The sequence below is a fragment of the Ochotona curzoniae genome, unplaced genomic scaffold (genome assembly GCF_017591425.1).
Source record: "Ochotona curzoniae isolate NIBS_2020 unplaced genomic scaffold, NIBS_Ocur_1.0 scaffold_4701, whole genome shotgun sequence".
In the NCBI taxonomy this organism is placed as follows: domain Eukaryota; kingdom Metazoa; phylum Chordata; class Mammalia; order Lagomorpha; family Ochotonidae; genus Ochotona; species Ochotona curzoniae.
Window position 1 is genome coordinate 76,393,020 of NW_024467122.1, and position 14,048 is coordinate 76,407,067.

Genomic DNA, 14,048 nt, shown 5'->3' on the forward strand with positions numbered 1-14,048 from the left:
CTCAGCCATGGCTCAGTTCTGCAGCCCCTGGGACCAGTTCCCCACTCCCTTCTCTCAAAATCAGCCTGCCTCTTCTCTTCTCTCCCGCTATTTTAATGACCTCTGGGAGGATTCCTCAACAGTTTCTTCTAACTCGTGTTTTCAGCAGTGTTCCCAGTCACTTTCCGCAGGGCATTTCATTCCGAAATTGTGTTTTTCGCTGTGACAGAGACTTCCTGGTCTCGAGTTAGTCTCTTGTTTGTAAAGCATCTTCTCGAATGTTCCTGAGATGTAAGACTTCCATTTCTTGCTTGAAGTTTGTTTCATGGTGTGCAGTGATGTTTGTTCAGATTTTTCACTTTTTTTTTTCTTTGAATAAACTGAGTTAGTTCAGGGGTTCAGTTACTCTCCTCCGTTCCATTCGCCCTAAGTTCTTACTACTCACACTCATATAGTCTTGCATGGTTGCAGGGAGCGTCTGCTGGGCACTGCGGTCTGAGATCACGTTGCTCACTGCACCTGGCTGCCATTGCCCATTCCACTTGGTAGGTCAGCTGCTTTGGGTCAGGGTGATGTGTAGCGTCTTCCCCTGGCCTCTCTGTGCCCAGGCACTGTGGGCTTCAAACCCTCTGCTTCTTGCTTGTGTCACTAGCTCATGGAGTCTTGGAAATCTCTATTTAGGATTCTCCCTTCCTTCCACACAGCCATCCCATGGAGGGTTGGTTCCAGCAGTCCCTACTCCCTGATCAAGGGGATGTTGATGTCTCTTCTAGGAAATGGCAACAACGTGTGTGTTTGCCTTGAATTGACACAGCCTCTTGATTACTCACCCTAACTAGTACAATGCAGATGCAAACACGTGTTAGGATGTATTGTTTGTGTGTGTGCATGCCAGGAACAAAACCTGTCTGTGTTTAGAACTCAGTTTGTCACTGAATGTTTGCAGTCTGTAGCTGGCTGAATGCATGCATGTCCCACACATGTGGAGGCTGAACTGGGGACCTGCTCCCCCTTGGCTCCCATCCCGTCCCAGGGGCACTGTTGCTTTGCAGACATTTCCACTAATGTCTTTTTTTGGATCTGTGTAAGGCCCCTGTCACGCTCATCCACATGGGTGCCGACTGTCCTGGGTATTTTATTTTTTCTATTTTTGAAGTGTTTCATTAGAACACAGTGAGGGTGAGGAGGTATGACCTGAGGTTGCCTTGTCACATCCCGGTTGGCCTGGCCTCCTGCCGAACATCAGGCTGCCTTTCCACAGCAGAGGGCTGATGATAATCATTTACCGTTAAAATGAAAACCCCTCAAGCTTGCATATCTGGCATTTTTGTAGCATGATCCCCCAAGAGGAATGCATGTCTTTAAATCACACTCCAGAGTATTCTAAACATGGATGGGGAAATTTGTACTTTTGTCTGCAGATTAAATAGCCTAAGAGGTGCTGGCATGGGGGGACTGTGGAGTGATGATTTTATAATGAATAACAGCAATAGGCTGCAGTGGGCGGTGGCGCCCTGAGCCTCCTGCTGGCGCTTGGAATGTAAGTATAGGAGAAAGTTCCAAGAGGGGGCACTCTCTCTCCTGGTCCTGGAAGGTGGTGGAGGTGGCATGATCTTTTGCTCATACTGGGGCTCTCTGTCTTCTAACAGCCCCCCGGTCTGGGTTTGCCACCAGTGCCCAAGTCTTTGCACTGTGCCTTGGACACTCTGCAGATTGTGGCTGTCCTGGGCTTGCCAGTTCTGTGTGAGCCCGCTCCTTGCCCAATTAGCAGCTCGTTAGCACCTTCCCTAGATGGCAGATCTGGACTACCACGACATGCCAGCTAGCCCTGGCTCCTTTTGAGTGTCTGCCGGGCCTGATAGCCACAGTGTCCTTGCCAAATGTCACCAGGCACTCCTGGTTTGTGGAAGGACTTGGCTTTTTTGTCTTTTGTTGTTCCGTGTCATGGACTGCAGTCCTAACCCCAAATCTTGGTCAAAGAAAAACCAAGAGGGGTTAAAGTGGGAAGTTTGCACCACCCCCTACTCCATGCCAGGCCAGTGCTCTCTGGCACTTAACCTGCAGGACCTGTGGCTTTCTCCGGGGGGCGTTAGGGAGACGGATGCTAAGAAGGCTGCCTCTGCAGCAAACACAATTCTCTGTGTTCTGCAGCTCTGGCCTTCCCACCTGGGTGAGGGACAGCACGCGTGTCTGCAAAGCTCATGGCTCCACCCACCTGCCTGGGACTCTGGGTCCTGCTGCTGTTCCCGGTGTCATGCCCTGCCTCCTCACCCAACCTTTCCCAGTGGATCCCGTCCCCATTCTCAGACCCCTCTGTCTACACTCTGTGCTGGCTGTGAGCCCTGGCCTGGGACCTCCCCCCCTTTTTCTGTCCCACCACCCCCAGCCTCCTGCTCCTTTGCCACTCCTCTTTTTTTTTCCTTTAAAAATTTATTATTATTATTATGTATGATACAATTCCATAGGCTCTGGGATTTCCTGTCTCCCTCCCCTCTAGTATTACAGCGGGTAGTCCTTCATGAACAGTCGTAAGTCAGTCACTCCACCATTGAAGTGTTTCCCAACATTGTAGGCATGGACAGTATCAGAGGGTGCAGCATCCTACTGTCAGGATATACTCAACAGTTTCACTGGGAGTTCTTCTTTGGTCTGGATGCGAGAGGCATACTGCACTGTGTCTCCACATCTGGACATATCAGTCTCCGCTACACTTCTATTATACACCCCCTAAATACAGAGCCAGAAAACAAAATCCACAACAGGGGAAAAAACAGGAAATTTACATCAAGTTAAACAACATGCTACAGAATGGCCAATGTGTTACTAAGTGATGAAAAAGAAAATAAAAAACCTGCTCGTGAGGATGTGGGGAAAAAAGAACCCTACTCCATTGCTAGTGAGATTTCAGGATGATGCAACCACTATAGAAGTCAGTATGGAGAATATTCAGGTAACTGAAAATTCATCTGCCATATAACCCAGCAGTCCCACTCCTGTGAATTTATGCAAAAGATCTGAGGTGTACACATGAGAAAGCAATTTGCATCCCCATATTCATTATGGCACAATCAATAATTGCAAAAACATGCAAACAACCTAGAGACCTATTGAAAGAGGACTGGATAAAGGAAACTGTGGCACATCTACTCTATGGAATACTATTCAGCTATTCAAAAGAATGAAATTCTATGGTTTGCTCAGAAGGAGAACATTATGCTAAGTGAAATGAGCCAACCCCAAAAGAACAGATATCATATATTCACTCTAATATAAGACAATTTCCATTAAAAAATACAAAACAAAAAAATAAATAAATAAAGGAGAATACATATACACGTGTAACCCCACAAATGAAAGATGTAATGGAGTCCAGAGTACCAGGAATTCAGGAAAATCAACAGAATGCATGGCTACTCAGGAATGAAAGTAGACCATTGAAACTAGACAACAAAAAATTTGAATCCCTACTATTGCCTCTGCCAACAGTGTCATGACCCTTGTAAAGAGAAGAAAGCTGGGACTATCTCTCTTTCCTCTCTGATATTAAGTAGTTGTTCTCCTGTGATGCTCATTGTTACTAGGGCTAAGGGGTGGTTTTGCTCATCCTCTTAGGGAATGGCTACTTCTTGTTTCAATTTGCAGCTTTTTTGGTGTCAAATCCAATTACTTTTACTGTGAATTTTACCTTTTTGCACTTGCTTTTCATTTGTGTCTTGTTCAGTAAGTCCCTGTGATTCATCAACAGATCATTCATAGGAAACATTTTGATTGTAAGCACCTGATGTTGTAAATACCCCCTTTCAACGCTGTTTTGACTACATCTCACGGACATAGATATTTTTGTTTTTATTGTCATTTCTTTGGCACCACATGGGTCATGCAGTAGAATCAATTTCTTCATTACTTCTCTTGCAGGAAGCTTTCCCTGATAGTACTTCTGTCTCTCTCCTCCTCCCTCTCTCTGCACTGTGTTGCCTTTGCCCTTTGGGCAGTTTTCTCCTTTCCCAGTTGGGTGGGGGACCGAGTCCAGTTCTCCCCTGTGCCTGGAGCTGCTTTGCTTGGAACCATGGCTGCTGCTGCAGAGTTTCTGTTGGACGGCAGTAAACCAGTTGTACTTCCCACCCAGCCCGCAGGTGGTCATGAATGTCCATGCACTCTCTTTGAACCATCTTATTTTGAAGCCAGCATGTCTGTCACTCTGTGGCTTCGTCCCATGCAGGGAGATTGTGTCTCATAGTCTGTGCCTTTCCTCCTTCTGGGCCTGAGTTCCAAGCTGTGAGTGTGATACAAGAGAAATCTGCTTAGCACATGGCCTGGGGTATGGGGGTAAGAGGTCAGCACAGTTTAGCTGGGCAGGAAGCTGAACTCAGAAACCCGTGCAGCTTTTCTTACAAAACCCTTCTGGATTCAAGTGCCAGTGTCGCCCTTGTATAACTGGCCAGGCAGATACAACTTGCCAGCCATTGGTGGTTGTTTGCCATCTTCCTTTGCTTGCCTGCATAAAATAGAGACCTAGGAAGCAGGCACTGATGGGTCACTAGCAACGATGTGTGGCAGCTGCCTCTTGGTCATTGAAAAGAGATTGGGAGCTCAGGGTCTGGATGCTGCCCGTGGTTCCCATTGCCAAAGAGAAATTCTCTGCTCATCTATAGCTACAATGGGACCACTCGGAGAGAGAAGTCTTCATCCTAAGTCTTCCAGGCAGCATACAGCAGCAGTGCATGTAGCACTTTCTCTCTACCCGCTACATGGTCACGACAGCCTGTGTGGCCAAACTAAGGATGGTCACCCACTGTGTGTGAGGTGATCTGGCCTGGGGGTGTGTGAGGATGCTCAGACCTTGGGCACAGGTGCCATGGAGGTAGGGAAGCAACCACTGCTTGACAAGCTGCAGTGCTGGATACCACGCTGGATAGTCCAGGACAGGTGCCCCCCCCCCACTTGTATCCCATCCCCTGACTATCATGCATGCGCTGAACTCTAGCACGGCTGTGCTGTCAGTTGACCAGGTGGGCATGGCTCAATCAGGTAAGCCATTTATTAGCAGAAGATTTTCACCTGGTAACAGAGGGGGATACCAGGGAGATTTGAAACACACACACACACACAATATGCTACACCCAGCCACTGACACTAAAGGCAGAGAGTCTTACGAACAAGAATGTTTGGCTAAGCAGTCTCCTATAGTGATGCCTGACCCCATCAGCCCATGAGCCTGGCTGAACTGATCAGCTGAGGCCAACGGGCTGCAAAGGAACCGAACTCTGCCGAGAACCTGGATGAGCCTAAGGCACAATGTTTACCCTTAGGAGCCCAGCCCTGCTGACATTTTGAGCTTGACCTTATGAGGTCCTCTCAGCATTGAGAACCAAGTTGGTTCATTGGCGAGCTGAGTGATTCTCACGGGAGTAAGACAGTCCTAGCTCTGAGATACCCCCAGCCTCCATATAGGTATGAGATAATAGAGCAGTATCACACTTGAAGAAGGAAGGCTGGCTTTCTCGAGCAAGGACTGAGATTCCTACTTTTTCACTCCCTTAAAATACCCTCAATGGCCAGGGCTGGGCAAGGCTGTAGCTGGGAGCCAGGAACTCAACCAGGTCTCCAAAGTAAGTGTCAGGAACACAACCAGTAGAGCCATCACCTGCTGCCTCCCAGGACCTTGATGAGCAGGGAACTGGAGACAGGAATTGGACCTGGTGCCCCAACGTAGGCATGGGCTTCTTAAGCAGCATCCTATCCATGAGAAAGGGGGACAGGAAGGACTTCCTAAGATGGGCTGGGTTGTGCTTGCAGCCATGGAGCTCTGAACAAGGCTCCTGGGTGCTCCCCAGGTCAGAGGGAGCCTCAATAAAGTTCAAGGGAGAGTGGCCCAGGGTCCAGGCAGCCGCAGCATCTGGGGTCCTCAGAAAGCATTTCTTCAGAAGAATGGGACTTTCTGTCTGTGTCTGAGTGTTGTCTGCTGCCTAGGGACTGGGAACCAGCTCCTGCCTTGGAAGCACCTCGTTTTCTGAGGGAAGTCTTGCGGGAAGCAGGGAGCTCTCTCCAACCCATAGCCCTGTCTAAGGAGCAGAGAAGAATGTGTGTGATGGGCATGAGGGTCCAGGTGGCCTTGAGTCTCCCCAAAGTGACTAGCTTCCTAACTGGGGTCTACCTTTCTGTGATTTCCCTGTTACCGTTCTGCAGAGTAGGACTGTGTGTGTGTGTGTGTGTGAGCAAGACGTCTGTGTGAGAGATGTGTGTGTGTCAGAGAAGATAGAGAAAGGTGTGTGTGTGTGTGTGTGTGTGTGTGTGTGTGTGTGTGTGTATGCAACATATGCACTCTGTCTTCCAGGTTGGCACTCTTCAAGAATCCAGGCAGTTTGTGCTAATAATCACGCTGGCACAGACAGGCAGCAGGAAGGATTGTTCTAGACCAAACCAGACCTCTGTCACCAGATCCGTCCAGCTGTTCCCCAAACTCTATCCAAATATCAGTGCAAACCTATTTGCCTGCATCTCCAATGACCGCAACATGTGAGAGTGACCCAGAAGTCTCTGTGAAATCAAAAGGAAATCATCAAAAAAGCAATAAACAAACATACAGAAACAATTACCAAAGGGGAAAAAAAAGATACCCAGATTTCCCCCAGTTTTATATTAGCGATCCTGAAGCAGGCTGGCCAGTTTCTTGCAGCTGGGTGAACTCTTGTGTCTTTCGCTGCCCATCTGCTCCTATTCGGTGTCCTCCCATGGAGCAGAATCATGGCTGCAGACAGAGCCCTGCGCAGGTTGTCCCCTCCCCCCCAAAAACAAAGGGCAACGATAAGGCAGATCACCTCTCACCCAAGGAGGACTCTGACCTGGCTGAACCACACTGTAGTCTTGGGACCAATCCCCATGGGCAGAGGGTAGGTGAAGTGTTGTGATTCACCGGCAGTGTCTCAGGTGCGTAGCCCTCCACCAAGCACTCAGGCCGGAGAGGTAGGATCTCAATGGAAGGTTCGTGTTTGAACTTGTACAGTGCATGAAGTACATGGGAGCTGTTTCTCAGAAAGCTTTCCATTGGGAACCAGTTTGGGCTGATGGAGTCATGGGTGTCCCTGCCCAGTCTGCCGCTCACCGAGCTCCCCCTTTGGGTAGGAACAGAAGAAGGTTTGGGTGTAAGTCATGAGGTGAGGGCTCAGTGCCTGTGGTTATGACTCTATCCCTGACAGAGATAATGAAGCCTGCCATGGTCTGGGGAGTGGTCCCTGCTCCCCCAGCATGGGGGTTGGCACTTAGTTCTCAATGATGAGACATGGGGGCTTTGAGAGGTCACTGCCTTCAGGGTAGACTCTCCTGCCCCATGAGAGCACAGTTAGCTGGTGCCCTCTACAAGGACTGGTCCCTTATCCCACTCCAAAGCTGCCAGGGTCTCTGTGGTGGACCTCCCGGCGGCCCCCAGGCCTGTGAGCAGTCACCTGCAGATTGCACACAGCACGTGGTCTGGGTGGACTGGGACGCTGCCTCCAGCCCATCCTTGCTTGGTCATGGCCAGGCCTTGGGCGCCCAGCTTTTCCTGTGTGCACAGCTGCCATGCAGGCTGGGGCCGACCTTTCAGAGGATGGGAACACGTTGTCACGGGAACAGCATCTCCCTGTCCTCCAGCCCCTGCGCCCTCGTTTCAAGGGGCCACTGCTTTTGGAACTACATCAGATATTATCCCCGGTGAGCCGTTGCTCTGCTTCTGTTGCCGTTCTCTCTTGTTTTCCTCCTGTGCTATCATGCTTTTGTTTTTTCTTCTTCTTTTTATTTTTTTATACAAGAGAATGTGTTTCCAGTTTTCTTAAGGATTCTTTTGATGGAATAATTCTAATTTTTATTTGTATTTCTCTCATAGCCTGGGGAGCATTTTTATGTGCACAAAACCTTCTTCTGTGATCTTATCCAAGACAAACTTCTGATTGTTCTTTTTTTTTTTTCCTCCTCAAAGCTACTCCTGGCCAAAATAATACTTATAAAACAGTTTACCAAAAACATTTGTAGAAGCGCATCTGGCTGTATATGAAGATGTTTTGTGGTGGAATCTTCCTGATCTTTCTCTGGATGGAAGACTCAGCAAATGATTTTTCATACAGGGCCTAGGAGTAAATATTTGAGGGTTCAAAGGCTGTATAACTTTTGTTGTACTCAACTTTGCTGTGGTATGCAGGTAGCTGTAGGCAATAAATAAATGAGTGAGTTTGACTGTATTCTCATTGAAACTTTATTTATTAAAACACATGGGAGGGCCAGACGAGGGGCTATAGGCTGCAGTTGGCCCATCCCTGTGCTGTGTGCTTTTTGGCTGACTTAGGAAAATCATCGCTAAAAACTAAGGTTGGTGGGATCCCAGTTCCTACTCCCATTTCGTAGAAGAGAAAAATAGAGCATCAGTGGCACGTTAACAGTAAGGCTTCCTAGAGCATTTAGAAGTAGGCTGTATTGGTAGTCTTTAAATAAAGATCTATCTGTTTGAAAGGCAGAATGACAGAGAAGGAGGGACTGAAACAAAGATCTTCCATCTGCAGATTCACTCCTCTCCTAGCCACAGCAGGCTGGCAGGTCCGGGCCACTCCTCTCCTAGCCACAGCAGGCTGGCAGGTCCGGGCCACTCCTCTCCTAGCCACAGCAGGCTGGCAGGTCTGGGTCAGGCTGAAGCCTAGAGCCAGGCGTTCCAGCTGAGTCTGCCGTGTGGGTGCAGGGGCCTGAGGACTTGGGCCATCCTCCACTTCATTTTAGTATGGCTCTGGATCAGCAGTGGAGCAGCCGGGACTGTTGCCCATATTGCATGTGGACAGGTGTCTCAGGAAGCGACTTAACCCACTGTGCCCCAGTGCCAGCACCAGGTTGTTGGTAGTAACTGGCTTCAAACTCTCCTTGGTTGATGCATGATTCTTGTTTAGAGGGATGCCTCTTAAGATGACTTGAGTACCTTTTTTTTCATGCAGAGGTGTTCACCACAACATGGTTTTGCCATGTGGCAGGGTTGGCAGCAACTTGAGTGTCCCACAGTCAGTCATGTGCTTAAAACAGCTCCGAAGAGCCTTCCCATCAAGGTCTATGATAAAATCCTTATGGGTTTATGCTAAGTGACATGACGTGGAAAAATGGATACCAGGAGATTGCCATTTATGAAAATCGAGAGCAGGCATGCGTGGAAAAAGATGGATAGGAAATATGCTGAAGCAGTCACTGTTTTTCTTTGAAGATTATCAGGGATTTTTTTTTAACTTGGTAAATATGTACATGTGTGTGTGAGAGAGGAGGTTTCTGCTCAAATATCGTCTTAGTGTCAGAGCAAGAAAATATTTTGAGGGAAAATAAGGAGACGGAGTTCTTCAACCTTCTCTCCTGCAGCTGTGTTCTGAGCATCTTTCCTGGAGCCAGGGCTGTGCATGTTATTCTGGGGTGACCTGTATGTCCTCTCAGAGGGAGGCCAGGAGGCAGAGAAGGGCTGGACTGCTGGCCTCTGGGGTGGGGACCCTCGCGGCCTGTGGCTCTCAGGACTCCCAAAGGCGCCACCTGGACCCCACAAGCCCCTTGGGGTTAGACTGAGCTCTTCATTTACGGCTTTGAGGACATGGAGACTCGGAGAACCTAAGTGACCTGCTCAGATCCCACAGCCGACCTGTGGAGGAACTGCGAGGAGTTTGGGGCATGGTTGAAATTCAGAGGTTATTTCGGAAGAAAACATACTGAAACCCATGCACTGTTTTCCTACTAAGCATTTGCTAGGAACTTCTTTTTGACCTCTCAGTTGTTTTAGATCTTGTGCATTTTCTTTCCCTTCTCAGAGTCTGTATGGACCAACGAACCTGAACTTGCTGATGATACTCCTCTGAGCACCAGATGCAGACCAGCATCTTGCTTGGGCTGTGCTAGAAGCTTTTTGGGACCCACCCAGGATGCTGAGTCCTGCTTGCTCTGGTGGTGGGCAGCTGTTGTCGCAGAGTGGATGGGCTGTCTGAAGAGCCAGACGTTGAGCTTAGCCTGAGTCAGAGAGGAGGGGAGGCCTGAGGGGGCAGTGAGAGGGCTGTGGTTTGGGAGATGAGGTCTAGTGCCTGTGAATGCTGGGATAAGCCAGGTCTGGAGGTGAACACAGGTCCAGGACCTGCTGGTGGGATTGGGTGGCTGGCTGCGGTGCGGCGGGGGTGAGGGAGAAAGTGACTGTGGTGGGAATTGAGGGGGTTGTTACTGAGAGGGGCATACACAGGGGTCCTCCACATGGAGGCTGACAACCTATAGGATGGCAGAAGACCAAGACAAGGATGACGTACCTGAGGTCTGAATGAGGGAGATGTGGCCCAGAGGTCAAAGACCGCAGGAGCTAAGAGGGGAACCAGGTGCAGGAGTCTGCGAGGAGCAGTCCTGCTCTAGATGGGTTTTGGGGACTAAGGGACAGGAAGGCAGGCCCTCACCCTCTGACATGTGGGCTCTCTTCAGAGGGCCACCTCTCCCTGTGGAATCAGGGTGATTAATGGGAACAGGAGTTGGGGGGCTTTCTGTAAGGAAATTGCTCCCTGCATGCCTCCATGGCTATTCATGTGTCAGAAATCCATTTTACACACAGCCTTCCAGGAGCACTGGCTAAAACAAGACACATGTCCAGTCCAGGGAGCCAGGCCGGGAGGGGAGCTCACTGTGCAGAAGGAAACCCAAGATGCCCACGGAGAACTCAGCGTGGGAGCGGGGGTCTCCTGGGGTCAGGACCGCGGGTCACGGCAGCGTGGATTTCCGTTTCCTTCTGGTCCCCGGGTGCAGCTGTGATTATTTTCAGAGCACATTTTGGAATTTGACAAGTCTTCACGCCAGGCTTGCCTCTCCGCCATGTGGTGGTGGGAAAGCAGTGACAGCCGACGCTTACAGTGTCTGTCAGAGGACGCTGTTTGTGCAGGAGACAGACAGGTGTCAAGCCTGGGCCAGCAGACAACTCTGAGAATGGAGGTGGCGGGCTTTGGCTGTTGTCACAGCTCTCCCCACCCCCACCTCGTGCCCGCTCTAAGGAGTGGCTAGAGTTGAGGGCTGGGGGGTGTGGGTGCAGCTTAACCATGAGCGCTGCAGGAGTGAGCGCCGTGGCGGTGCCCGTACCTGTACAGTGATGTGTTTCCTGGGTCGGGGAGCAGCCTGCTGCAGCAACTGCCAGACCGATCCTCAGGATGTGAGACCGTGAGTGGGAGACTGCCAGGGCTTGCCCAGAAGTGTGGCGCAGGGAGGGGTTCCAGTCTCGCTTGCACTTCAGCTTCCTTAGGCCTCCTTACTGTGGTGCACAGTTTCTCACGTGTTGACAATTCCATTCTATGCTACCCTGCTTTTTTTTTTTTTCTTTTTGTGCTTGTTTTGCTTTTTCTCATCCACTTTGGGAGTTCATGGTAAAAACAGAATTTAAATAGAAGCTCTTTTTGATGCAAAAAAGAAACTGACATTCATGCCTCATTTTTTTTTTCATAAGATATCCACTGCCCTGATATTTTTTGAAGATCCTTCACTTCATGGTCTTCATGCCTAGCATGCGACATAGATGTTGAGTGAATGCTTAGGACCCACAGTGGAGGGGACACTGGGGTGATTCAAGCAAAGGGGAGGGGGTTGTCCCAGGCACAGGAGGCTGCTGGGACAGCCCTGAGTTAAGAGAGGTGAGGGCAGTTCATAGTGGGTGGTGCCATGAGATGTTCTGGGCAGGCAGAGCTGGGTAGAGCAGGTGGGAGAGCTGTCAGACTAGATTTTGTGCTTTTCTGTGGGACTGCAGGGTTTGTATTTTGGAAATTCATGCTGGAGAGTGAGAGAGGACTTCAAGGAGCAGTGGACTTGCTTGTTTCAGCCTGCCAGGGACTGCTGGTCATGGCTTGCTCTGCGCGCAAATCACTGTCATGTGTGTTGTATCACCGTGGTCCTGAAAGAGCAAAAGGGAAGACACAGACCTGTGAGACTGAGGGCCTGGGCTCATATCAGTGCCAGGGCTGTGGCTAGTCATGCCTGTTTTAAGTAAAAAATCAGGGCAGTGGGATCTGGTGCAATAGCCTAGTAGCTAAAGTCCTTGCCTTGCACACCTGAGATCCCATATGGAAGCCAATTCATGTCCCAACTGCCCCACTTCCCATCCAGCTTCCTATTTGTGGCCTGGGAAAGCAGTCAAAGATGGCCCAAAGTCTTGGGATCTTGCATCCGCGTAGGAGACCTGGAAGAAGGTCCTGGTTACTGGCTTCAGATCAGCTCAGCTCCAGCTGTTGCAGCCACTTGGGAAGTGGATTAGCAGGCAGAAGATCTTTCTCTCTATCTCTCCTTTTCTCTCTATATATCTGCCTTTACAATAAAAATAAAACATTTAAAATAAAAAAGAATCAGGACATGGTTTTGAGGGGTGTGACCTCCCTGCAGCTGCCACTCACCCGGGAAGGCAAGGATGAAGGCAGAGCTACGGTGTCAAGAAGTGGAATAAGGGGCTGGCCTTGTGGTGCAGTGCGTAAAACTGCCGCTTATGAAGCCAGCATATCCTATGAGCACCAGCTCAAGTTCCAGCTGCTCCTTTTCTGATCCAGCTCCCTGCTTATGGCCTGGGAAAGCAGCAGAGGATGGCTCAAGTCCTGGGCCTCTGCACCTGCATGGGAGGCCTGGAGGAAGTTTCTGTCTCCTGACTTCTGCCTGGCCCAGCCCTGGTAGGTTTGTTGTTTTAAAGAAGCCATGGCTCATGCACTTGTGAAAGACCCTTGTGGACGTGTGTGATGCTGGGAGTGAGTGGAGCTCACTGTAGTGTGAGAAGTGGGCTAGGCCCCGACTCCAGTTTATGTCCAGGAAGCAGAGTGTGGGTCAGTGGACAGTGAATCTCTAAAAGGGGCAAGGCAGGTTCTAGACCAAGAGAATTCTCTTTTAAAACAATGATTTATTTTCCTTTATTCAAAAAGGAGAGAGAGATTATCTGCTGGTTCATTCTCCAATTCCTGTAACAGCTAAGGCTGAGCTAACCTGAAGCCAGGAACCCATTCTGCATGTCCCCCAGGGGTGACAAAGACCCAGTGCTGCCATCGCCTGTTGCCTTCCAGGGTCTTTGTTAGCGGGAAGCTGAACTAGACATGGTACCCCTAAGCCACGTCCTAACACCTGTTCTTCTAACTAGCAGAATTCTCGCGGAGGCTGACCAAGGTGATGAGATATTGAGACTGGTGAGATCCCAGGGATTGGGGATTTTGGTTACACTGGGTTCTGCAAAGACACACAGAGAGGGAGAGAGTATCTCAAGGCCAGGTTCCATCAAGCAAAGGGTTTTGCAGAGGCCAAATCAAAGTAGAGAGGGCTGGTCAGTTAGAGACAGGCACCCTGATGGCATCAACATATGGGGAAGGTGCAGGAGAGAGGCCTGGTCAGTTAGAGACAGGTGCCCTCATGGCATCAACAGGTAGGGGGTAGGGGAGCTACAGGAGAGAGGCAGGGTCTCTTGGGTGGAGTTGGGAGACAGGAGAGGCACCTGCTTGCAGGTGGAGAGAGGGAGCAGGGATGTCCTGTGTGTGTGTCATTCTGCCCCTAAGATGAGAGGTAACAGTGTTTAGACACAGGAGCAGGTGCATGTAAAGGCAGGTAGAGGTGGAGTGCAGCTGGGTGGGTCAGATCAGTGGGTGGAACAAGGGCCCCCTGGGGTGGGGAGGACTCCTTTTGGATGGAGCCCTTCCTCCCAGGAGACAGGGCCTCACAGGTGAAGGGGATCTGGGTAAGGGGAAGGGGCAGAGGATGGACTCAGAGCGTGGGTCCAGATTCTTGACTTCAAAGCCACATGTCTGGCTGGCTGTGGTCTTGGTGATCTGGGGAGAATTTTGAGAGCGGTGGGCGAGTGGTGTGGAGTGCATAGGAGGTACCAACTTCTAAGGCTAAGGAGATGGAGGGGTTGGTGCTAGAGGTGTGGATGTGTGGCCAAAGGGGTGGGAGGTCATTGGTATCCAGAGGCAACCTTCTGGAGAAGGTAAAAAGGCACAGGGTATTAAAGGGAGTGAGAGGAGACCAAGCTAAAGGGGCAGACCAAAGCGAACATAGCATGGTGTGTAGACAGCTGGGTGAGGAAGACTTTGGAGGAGGGAGGA

General features: G+C 50.0%; 1 protein-coding gene across 2 annotated transcripts in view; it reads left to right on the plus strand.

Moving 5' to 3' along the window:
* Nucleotides 1-14,048, plus strand: part of ARNT2 (aryl hydrocarbon receptor nuclear translocator 2) — a 120,304-nt gene that overhangs the window by 45,489 nt on the left and 60,767 nt on the right. The window lies entirely within an intron of this gene.